Consider the following 11,990-nt stretch of genomic DNA (forward strand, 5'->3'; position numbering starts at 1 on the left):
AACAAAAAGGATAAGAGTCAATACAGCTTAGTCTGCTAGTGTTCGATTTGACAATGATTTATTATAACTTTTATTTTTCAGCTACGTGAAATTCTCAGGGACAAGATACCGGCTGACTTTACCCTGCGCTGGAAGAGTCAACCGGTGAAATCAGGGGCAGATACTGATGCAGTAAATTGATCATTTGCTCTTTTTAATTGATTGATTGATGGGTTGGTGTTTATCTAGAAGTTGCCAATGTTAGAATGCCTGTAGCCATAATGATGTATGTAGATGATTGTGTTAATCAATAGATCAATTACTCAAATCAAAGCATTTTGTAATTTTCAATCACAGTGCACTCTGCATACCAAACTCAATACATGGCAATCTTGTGAAATATTTTGTGAATGTACATGCAACATCTTGCACATTTTGAGAGTATAACTTAACACTGTTGAAAACCAATGTTTGGTTGAAAGCCGGTTTCTGTTTCAGATAAATAAAGAAAATATTGTCAGGGGTGTTGAGTTACTCTTTAAACTCATGGCTCAACTGAACAGATGTCTTGTTATGTGAACAGTAATGCCATTCTTCACATTCGGCTTGAGCACTTACATAAAGAACACGTACATTGTCCATTTTATTGCTTAGTCTTCGATGTCAGAGTGATCTTAATGTAGCTGCAATATCCACTTTAAACTCTGTTTATTTATACTGGTACATGTGCTCTTAATCTATTTTCTTTTACTTTTCAGGTAGTATATTCTCGAATATAAAATGACATACATTAGCTGTATTTTGTGACTTTCTGTTGTGTACTTAATTAGGTAATTTGTGCTTTTTCTTGTCAGTTGCCAAACAAGGTGACCTTATGATAAATTCATAATTTGCATAGTCAAATAAACAATTAAAGGCAAAGGTGAGTTTGTCCAACTTTGTGCAATTTACAGAGATGAATGCTGTGTTCTTCTAATAATGACCCAGTGATGAGCTATATTTCCAACGATGCTTTTGAAAACCCTAGAGGCATATTTAAATGCAATATAGTTTTTCTTTGATTAATATCCAGCCACCAAAGCTTCACTTCAATGCTGTGCTGTGTCCTAAAAACGCAAATTAAACATGTGCAAATCTGAAAGCCTTGAACACCCTTTATGGAAAACATTGTAAATGATCAGCACACTCTTTTGCATTAAGCGATCAACAGAGTGATCTTTTAAGAAAAATTGCTTTGTCACAGCTTTTATTTAAACATTTGTTTGCGAAAGTTGGTATAACATCCAAAATGTTTCTTTACTTGTTCACCAGTACACTATTTGTTTTGTCAAGCAGATGTTTTCTGGCTCTACCTCAGTGTGGATGTGATGTTTGTGTCTACAGTAAGCATCTATTCATCAACAAAATAATTGTTATTATTATACTGTAGGTACAAAAAATGAATTAAGGATTAATCAGTTTTTACATTTTCATTTTCATGTCACTGGTTAGGCCAGAGAATGTAACTACCAACAATCTTATTAACCCCATGAGGATGCCCAGACCTACTGCAGAGCACACCACACAGACCTGGCTATGATTGAGAACGCTCAAGAAAACACAGATATGTTGTCAATTAACTCAAAATATTCTGTGTGGATTGGCTTGTACAGAGTGCTTTGGAGCTGGTCGGACAACAGCAACAGCTCCTTTAGAAACTGGAACAGTGGTCAACCAAATAACTATTTTGGTAACCAGTACTGTGTAGCTGACGACCGAGGCCAAACGTGGCACGATGTTGAGTGTCACACGGAGCATCCCTTCTGGTGCCAAGGTGAAAAACGTAATACATCTCAGAAATACTAAATCTGTCTGTTTTTTCTTGCAATGCAAACATATTTGGTGTTTGTTTAACTGTTCAGTTGTAGGAGTGAAGGTCACGGTGTTGAGGGTGACGATTCAGACTGATGCTGACCTTTCAGATCCAGCTACTAATCAACAACTCCTACAGCAGGTAAAGCTCCCATCCATATTCTCGTTCTCTTATATGTTGTGAAAAAAAGAGTGTGACCAAACTTCAGACATAGATTAGATCTAAGGATGAATTGAACATGCTTCAAAACTTCAAGACTGGGCCATGAGACCTGAGCATGAGACCTGAGCATCAGACCTCAGAATTATTACCGTAGGTATCAGAAGTTCCCGGGATCAGGCATCAGAAGAAAACAAAAAGTCCAATTGGACGGAAAGCTCAACAGTATGTTAAAGGGAAAACAATGCCCGTTGTCCTGAATACACATTCCCCTGCATCAAACAGAAACACCTGGCTTATTATTAAGCAGAATTAAGTCATAAGATCTTCCCAATATTTTGGTGGATTGGTAGGTACTTGTTGCCTGGGCTGGTTGGTTTGGTCAGGATAAGGTATCAGGAGTCTGAATAGTTAGGGTTAGTGAAAGGGCAAGCCAATCAGAGGCAGATTAGGGCAGTATTTGTTTTCGTCGCAGTAGGAGAAACATTTTAATGGTCCAATGAGGTAGTTCTGCTTAATAATTGGCCATGTGCTTCAGGTTGTTGCATGGAGTGAGTGTTTTTCCAGAGCAATGGGCCTTTGGAATTTTGGGCATTTGTCGGACAAATGGGCTTTTGGCCCAATGTGATATTTTTGGACTATTTTGGTTTTGGAATAGTGGACCCTCGGAACAATGGCTTGGCACCCACAAATATACTATGTTAACAAAAAGGATAAGAGTCAATACAGCTTAGTCTGCTAGTGTTCGATTTGACAATGATTTATTATAACTTTTATTTTTCAGCTACGTGAAATTCTCAGGGACAAGATACCGGCTGACTTTACCCTGCGCTGGAAGAGTCAACCGGTGAAATCAGGGGCAGATACTGATGCAGTAAATTGATCATTTGCTCTTTTTAATTGATTGATTGATGGGTTGGTGTTTATCTAGAAGTTGCCAATGTTAGAATGCCTGTAGCCATAATGATGTATGTAGATGATTGTGTTAATCAATAGATCAATTACTCAAATCAAAGCATTTTGTAATTTTCAATCACAGTGCACTCTGCATACCAAACTCAATATACGGCTAAATGTTGAGCAGAGAAAATGACAAAATACCAGAATACATGGCAATCTTGTGAAAGTACATGCAACATCTTGCACATTTTAAGAGTATAACTTAACACTGTTGAAAAGCAATGTTTGGTTGAAAGCCGGTTTCTGTTTCAGATAAATAAATAAAATATTGTCAGGGGTGTTGAGTTACTCTTTAAACTCATGGCTCAACTGAACAGATGTCTTGTTATGTGAACAGTAATGCCATTCTTCACATTCGGCTTGAGCACTTACATAAAGAACACGTACATTGTCCATTTTATTGCTTAGTCTTCGATGTCAGAGTGATCTTAATGTAGCTGCAATATCCACTTTAAACTCTGTTTATTTATACTGGTACATGTGCTCTTAATCTATTTTCTTTTACTTTTCAGGTAGTATATTCTCGAATATAAAATGACATACATTAGCTGTATTTTGTGACTTTCTGTTGTGTACTTAATTAGGTAATTTGTGCTTTTTCTTGTCAGTTGCCAAACAAGGTGACCTTATGATAAATTCATAATTTGCATAGTCAAATAAACAATTAAAGGCAAAGGTGAGTTTGTCCAACTTTGTGCAATTTACGGAGATGAATGCTGTGTTCTTCTAATAATGACCCAGTGATGAGCTATATTTCCAACGATGCTTTTGAAAACCCTAGAGGCATATTTAAATGCAATATAGTTTTTCTTTGATTAATATCCAGCCACCAAAGCTTCACTTCAATGCTGTGCTGTGTCCTAAAAACGCAAATTAAACATGTGCAAATCTGAAAGCCTTGAACACCCTTTATGGAAAACATTGTAAATGATCAGCACACTCTTTTGCATTAAGCGATCAACAGAGTGATCTTTTAAGAAAAATTGCTTTGTCACAGCTTTTATTTAAACATTTGTTTGCGAAAGTTGGTATAACATCCAAAATGTTTCTTTACTTGTTCACCAGTACACTATTTGTTTTGTCAAGCAGATGTTTTCTGGCTCTACCTCAGTGTGGATGTGATGTTTGTGTCTACAGTAAGCATCTATTCATCAACAAAATAATTGTTATTATTATACTGTAGGTACAAAAAATGAATTAAGGATTAATCAGTTTTTACATTTTCATTTTCATGTCACTGGTTAGGCCAGAGAATGTAACTACCAACAATCTTATTAACCCCATGAGGATGCCCAGACCTACTGCAGAGCACACCACACAGACCTGGCTATGATTGAGAACGCTCAAGAAAACACAGATATGTTGTCAATTAACTCAAAATATTCTGTGTGGATTGGCTTGTACAGAGTGCTTTGGAGCTGGTCGGACAACAGCAACAGCTCCTTTAGAAACTGGAACAGTGGTCAACCAAATAACTATTTTGGTAACCAGTACTGTGTAGCTGACGACCGAGGCCAAACGTGGCACGATGTTGAGTGTCACACGGAGCATCCCTTCTGGTGCCAAGGTGAAAAACGTAATACATCTCAGAAATACTAAATCTGTCTGTTTTTTCTTGCAATGCAAACATATTTGGTGTTTGTTTAACTGTTCAGTTGTAGGAGTGAAGGTCACGGTGTTGAGGGTGACGATTCAGACTGATGCTGACCTTTCAGATCCAGCTACTAATCAACAACTCCTACAGCAGGTAAAGCTCCCATCCATATTCTCGTTCTCTTATATGTTGTGAAAAAAAGAGTGTGACCAAACTTCAGACATAGATTAGATCTAAGGATGAATTGAACATGCTTCAAAACTTCAAGACTGGGCCATGAGACCTGAGCATGAGACCTGAGCATCAGACCTCAGAATTATTACCGTAGGTATCAGAAGTTCCCGGGATCAGGCATCAGAAGAAAACAAAAAGTCCAATTGGACGGAAAGCTCAACAGTATGTTAAAGGGAAAACAATGCCCGTTGTCCTGAATACACATTCCCCTGCATCAAACAGAAACACCTGGCTTATTATTAAGCAGAATTAAGTCATAAGATCTTCCCAATATTTTGGTGGATTGGTAGGTACTTGTTGCCTGGGCTGGTTGGTTTGGTCAGGATAAGGTATCAGGAGTAAGAATAGTTAGGGTTAGTGAAAGGGCAAGCCAATCAGAGGCAGATTAGGGCAGTATTTGTTTTCGTCGCAGTAGGAGAAACATTTTAATGGTCCAATGAGGTAGTTCTGCTTAATAATTGGCCATGTGCTTCAGGTTGTTGCATGGAGTGAGTGTGTTTCCAGAGCAATGGGCCTTTGGAATTTTGGGCATTTGTCGGACAAATGGGCTTTTGGCCCAATGTGATATTTTTGGACTATTTTGGTTTTGGAATAGTGGACCCTCGGAACAATGGCTTGGCACCCACAAATATACTATGTTAACAAAAAGGATAAGAGTCAATACAGCTTAGTCTGCTAGTGTTCGATTTGACAATGATTTATTATAACTTTTATTTTTCAGCTACGTGAAATTCTCAGGGACAAGATACCGGCTGACTTTACCCTGCGCTGGAAGAGTCAACCGGTGAAATCAGGGGCAGATACTGATGCAGTAAATTGATAATTTGCTCTTTTTAATTGATTGATTGATGGGTTGGTGTTTATCTAGAAGTTGCCAATGTTAGAATGCCTGTAGCCATAATGATGTATGTAGATGATTGTGTTAACCAATAGATCAATTACTCAAATCAAAGCATTTTGTAATTTTCAATCACAGTGCACTCTGCATACCAAACTCAATATACGGCTAAATGTTGAGCAGAGAAAATGACAAAATACCAGAATACATGGCAATCTTGTGAAAGTACATGCAACATCTTGCACATTTTAAGAGTATAACTTAACACTGTTGAAAAGCAATGTTTGGTTGAAAGCCGGTTTCTGTTTCAGATAAATAAATAAAATATTGTCAGGGGTGTTGAGTTACTCTTTAAACTCATGGCTCAACTGAACAGATGTCTTGTTATGTGAACAGTAATGCCATTCTTCACATTCGGCTTGAGCACTTACATAAAGAACACGTACATTGTCCATTTTATTGCTTAGTCTTCGATGTCAGAGTGATCTTAATGTAGCTGCAATATCCACTTTAAACTCTGTTTATTTATACTGGTACATGTGCTCTTAATCTATTTTCTTTTACTTTTCAGGTAGTATATTCTCGAATATAAAATGACATACATTAGCTGTATTTTGTGACTTTCTGTTGTGTACTTAATTAGGTAATTTGTGCTTTTTCTTGTCAGTTGCCAAACAAGGTGACCTTATGATAAATTCATAATTTGCATAGTCAAATAAACAATTAAAGGCAAAGGTGAGTTTGTCCAACTTTGTGCAATTTGCGGAGATGAATGCTGTGTTCTTCTAATAATGACCCAGTGATGAGCTATATTTCCAACGATGCTTTTGAAAACCCTAGAGGCATATTTAAATGCAATATAGTTTTTCTTTGATTAATATCCAGCCACCAAAGCTTCACTTCAATGCTGTGCTGTGTCCTAAAAACGCAAATTAAACATGTGCAAATCTGAAAGCCTTGAACACCCTTTATGGAAAACATTGTAAATGATCAGCACACTCTTTTGCATTAAGCGATCAACAGAGTGATCTTTTAAGAAAAATTGCTTTGTCACAGCTTTTATTTAAACATTTGTTTGCGAAAGTTGGTATAACATCCAAAATGTTTCTTTACTTGTTCACCAGTACACTATTTGTTTTGTCAAGCAGATGTTTTCTGGCTCTACCTCAGTGTGGATGTGATGTTTGTGTCTACAGTAAGCATCTATTCATCAACAAAATAATTGTTATTATTATACTGTAGGTACAAAAAATGAATTAAGGATTAATCAGTTTTTACATTTTCATTTTCATGTCACTGGTTAGGCCAGAGAATGTAACTACCAACAATCTTATTAACCCCATGAGGATGCCCAGACCTACTGCAGAGCACACCACACAGACCTGGCTATGATTGAGAACGCTCAAGAAAACACAGATATGTTGTCAATTAACTCAAAATATTCTGTGTGGATTGGCTTGTACAGAGTGCTTTGGAGCTGGTCGGACAACAGCAACAGCTCCTTTAGAAACTGGAACAGTGGTCAACCAAATAACTATTTTGGTAACCAGTACTGTGTAGCTGACGACCGAGGCCAAACGTGGCACGATGTTGAGTGTCACACGGAGCATCCCTTCTGGTGCCAAGGTGAAAAACGTAATACATCTCAGAAATACTAAATCTGTCTGTTTTTTCTTGCAATGCAAACATATTTGGTGTTTGTTTAACTGTTCAGTTGTAGGAGTGAAGGTCACGGTGTTGAGGGTGACGATTCAGACTGATGCTGACCTTTCAGATCCAGCTACTAATCAACAACTCCTACAGCAGGTAAAGCTCCCATCCATATTCTCGTTCTCTTATATGTTGTGAAAAAAAGAGTGTGACCAAACTTCAGACATAGATTAGATCTAAGGATGAATTGAACATGCTTCAAAACTTCAAGACTGGGCCATGAGACCTGAGCATGAGACCTGAGCATCAGACCTCAGAATTATTACCGTAGGTATCAGAAGTTCCCGGGATCAGGCATCAGAAGAAAACAAAAAGTCCAATTGGACGGAAAGCTCAACAGTATGTTAAAGGGAAAACAATGCCCGTTGTCCTGAATACACATTCCCCTGCATCAAACAGAAACACCTGGCTTATTATTAAGCAGAATTAAGTCATAAGATCTTCCCAATATTTTGGTGGATTGGTAGGTACTTGTTGCCTGGGCTGGTTGGTTTGGTCAGGATAAGGTATCAGGAGTCTGAATAGTTAGGGTTAGTGAAAGGGCAAGCCAATCAGAGGCAGATTAGGGCAGTATTTGTTTTCGTCGCAGTAGGAGAAACATTTTAATGGTCCAATGAGGTAGTTCTGCTTAATAATTGGCCATGTGCTTCAGGTTGTTGCATGGAGTGAGTGTTTTTCCAGAGCAATGGGCCTTTGGAATTTTGGGCATTTGTCGGACAAATGGGCTTTTGGCCCAATGTGATATTTTTGGACTATTTTGGTTTTGGAATAGTGGACCCTCGGAACAATGGCTTGGCACCCACAAATATACTATGTTAACAAAAAGGATAAGAGTCAATACAGCTTAGTCTGCTAGTGTTCGATTTGACAATGATTTATTATAACTTTTATTTTTCAGCTACGTGAAATTCTCAGGGACAAGATACCGGCTGACTTTACCCTGCGCTGGAAGAGTCAACCGGTGAAATCAGGGGCAGATACTGATGCAGTAAATTGATAATTTGCTCTTTTTAATTGATTGATTGATGGGTTGGTGTTTATCTAGAAGTTGCCAATGTTAGAATGCCTGTAGCCATAATGATGTATGTAGATGATTGTGTTAATCAATAGATCAATTACTCAAATCAAAGCATTTTGTAATTTTCAATCACAGTGCACTCTGCATACCAAACTCAATACATGGCAATCTTGTGAAATATTTTGTGAATGTACATGCAACATCTTGCACATTTTGAGAGTATAACTTAACACTGTTGAAAAGCAATGTTTGGTTGAAAGCCGGTTTCTGTTTCAGATAAATAAAGAAAATATTGTCAGGGGTGTTGAGTTACTCTTTAAACTCATGGCTCAACTGAACAGATGTCTTGTTATGTGAACAGTAATGCCATTCTTCACATTCGGCTTGAGCACTTACATAAAGAACACGTACATTGTCCATTTTATTGCTTAGTCTTCGATGTCAGAGTGATCTTAATGTAGCTGCAATATCCACTTTAAACTCTGTTTATTTATACTGGTACATGTGCTCTTAATCTATTTTCTTTTACTTTTCAGGTAGTATATTCTCGAATATAAAATGACATACATTAGCTGTATTTTGTGACTTTCTGTTGTGTACTTAATTAGGTAATTTGTGCTTTTTCTTGTCAGTTGCCAAACAAGGTGACCTTATGATAAATTTATAATTTGCATAGTCAAATAAACAATTAAAGGCAAAGGTGAGTTTGTCCAACTTTGTGCAATTTACGGAGATGAATGCTGTGTTTCTTCTAATAATGACCCAGTGATGAGCTATATTTCCAACGATGCTTTTGAAAACCCTAGAGACATATTTAAATGCAATATAGCCAGTTTTTCTTTGATTAATATCCAGCCACCAAAGCTTCACTTCAATGCCGTGCTGTGTCCTAAAAACGCAAATTAAACATGTGCAAATCTGAAAGCCTTGAACACCCTTTATGGAAAACATTGTAAATGATCAGCACACTCTTTTGCATTAAGCGATCAACAGAGTGATCTTTTAAGAAAAATAGCTTTGTCACAGCTTTTATTGAAACATTTGTTTGCGAAAGTTGGTATAACATCCAACAGTTTTCTATTTGTTTTGTCAAGCAGATGTTTTCTGGCTCTACCTCAGTGTGGATGTGATGTTTGTGTCTACAGTAAGCATCTATTCATCAACAAAATAATTGTTATTATTATACTGTAGGTACAAAAAATGAATTAAGGATTAATCAGTTTTTACATTTTCATTCAAGCCAATGTCACTGGTTAGGCCAGAGAATGTAACTACCAACAATCTTATTAACCCCAGGAGTGTCAAATAAAAAAATCATAGCAACCATTCATCAATCAGCAAGAGTTGTCTTGATTTTCAGTTGTTTAATAGGCCAGATGACATCCTTTAGAACACTTCAAAGAGGAGTTTGACTTACTGAGAGTCATTTTAAACCTGTTCAGTCCTTGTCATCCCAATGCTGTTTGTGTGTCAGTGAAAATAAAGAGATATATTGCACTAGTAAATAACCCCTCCATATATGCCAGGCTCCAAGTGAAGGTTTACAACTGGTTGTAAAGAATCAAAAGGATGGCTGTTAGGTAGTAGGTCTTTCTGTTCCTTCTCACCATTTGGTGTAACGCCATATTTAGACAAAATGCTGGGAAATGCACAAAAAGGGGGAACAGCTGAAAAGGAGTTTACAGCTTTAACAAACCCAAGATGTGGTTTGTGATTGTGGGGTTTTGTGTTTTGGGGTAGTTTCCTTGAGGACTTTGAACACATCAGAACGGAAACTTCAAAAATAACAATGATACTATAAAGTGAACATTTCTTAATGTTTTAGAGTTAGGGTAATATTTGTAATGTATTATGGTACATTTTATTACATTATACTGAATCAATTGCCATAAAATCTTCTGAAAATGCAGAAGAAGGTTTGTTCCAATATCTTCACAACTAAAGTATAATTAGTACGCAACTTGGTACAGGCATTTATGGTCCTTGTTGGATAAATCCTTGTGACTTTTGACATCCTCTAATTGTTCATCTGGTGCCATCAATGGATCAAAGTGTGCACTTCCAAACTGTCCAACTTGTTGTGACAGGTCCACTATGACAAAACTAATGCCAGAACTACTGTCAACCATAACAGTTCCTAATGTCAGTACCAAAAAAAGGTAAAAGCTACCGATGCTTCAAATTTAAAAGTAGGCATTTCAAAATGTGAAATGTACCCATTTTCAACGTCAACAATGCTTACATGCTTGAGTGGTTTCAAATAATATATATTTAATTTCAAAAGACAAAAAGTGTCATGAATGACGACTGAATAGCTATTAATCATAAGAGCGTATACGGTATACAGGGCAGTCAATCCAATCCAATCTAACTTTATTTCTATTGTACATTTAAAAACAACAGATTTGACAAAAGTGCTGTTCATCAATTAATATATTAAAACAGCATAAACACAATTAGAAAAAACTGACAGGAAATAAAAAAATGTGAAACACGAGATAATAAAACCTTAAAGCCACAGACTGAACACTCTCATACATGACGTAAAAACAATACAAAAAACAAGTAAATAAAACCCCAATTTCAGTCAGACTTAATACATCTCTCAGATCTGCCACTTCTGCTGCTAATCCAAATGGAGTTCGATCATAATAATTAAGAGGTACTTTTGGTACAACCCATCATTACACCTGATTAATTGTCAGTTAGCATTGTCATTGTGAGCACATCAGCTTTCTGACATTAGCAGTACTTCAAAGCAAAACTCTGCCTAAGCACAGCCTCACATCCTAATCCTCAATCCTGACCTTCAGTCACAAACAATTATTGATGAATGGCTGAATATATGAACCTTTACCAAAAAATGCAAACAAGTGACAGAGTGAACCCTCAAAAGAACGATCAAGATAGAGAGCCAGCAACAACAACAAAATGTAAGCCATTCTAAATGGGACCGAGGGAAGAGGAGGAGGAGAAGGAGGAGGATGAGGAGCCGGGGGAGGATGGATGAAGGAGGAGAAAGGAGGACAGGGGAAGACTGAGCTGGGAGGGAGGTCCAGCAGCAGGCTGCAGGAATGTTTCACATGCCTGTCCTCTGGATGACCTCGCCTCCCTGGAGTGTGGGAGATACTGGGAGTAATTAGCCTCCTTTAACATTGGATCTGTGCTGCCTCCATGCCTCAATGGGGTTAGCAGTGGCATTGAAAGAGATCAAGTGTATTTATATTTTCTTACAAAATAGCTTTCTTCTTTTGCACCACCCGGCTCCAACACTCGGTCTCGTTTTAATTCATACTTTTTAGACAATGTATTAAATTATTCTGTGTTTTTCTGTCTTGTTTAAGCTTTTTAGGGCAGGGAAGTTGTTTTCAGTCATTTTCAGTTGATGAATGCGGTAAATTAGGTCTATTATTTGTAAGTGGAACAGATTTCCTTCCCCCCACCCACCAACCCATCTTGCAGCTGACCTACTTTATCTCCCAGTAGATTTAATCATGGATCCTCCAAGCTGCAAATATTTCTCACTTAAAGTCAAGGATCAGGAATGGAAGTGGATGTAAATGAAGAGAAACAGAGCCTAAAAAGTATTGATTTTGTAAAAGGCCACATGGTTTCAATCATGAAATGCCAATACTGGAACATCAGT

The sequence above is a fragment of the Trematomus bernacchii genome, unplaced genomic scaffold, assembly GCF_902827165.1.
Source record: "Trematomus bernacchii unplaced genomic scaffold, fTreBer1.1, whole genome shotgun sequence".
Lineage (NCBI taxonomy): Eukaryota > Metazoa > Chordata > Actinopteri > Perciformes > Nototheniidae > Trematomus > Trematomus bernacchii.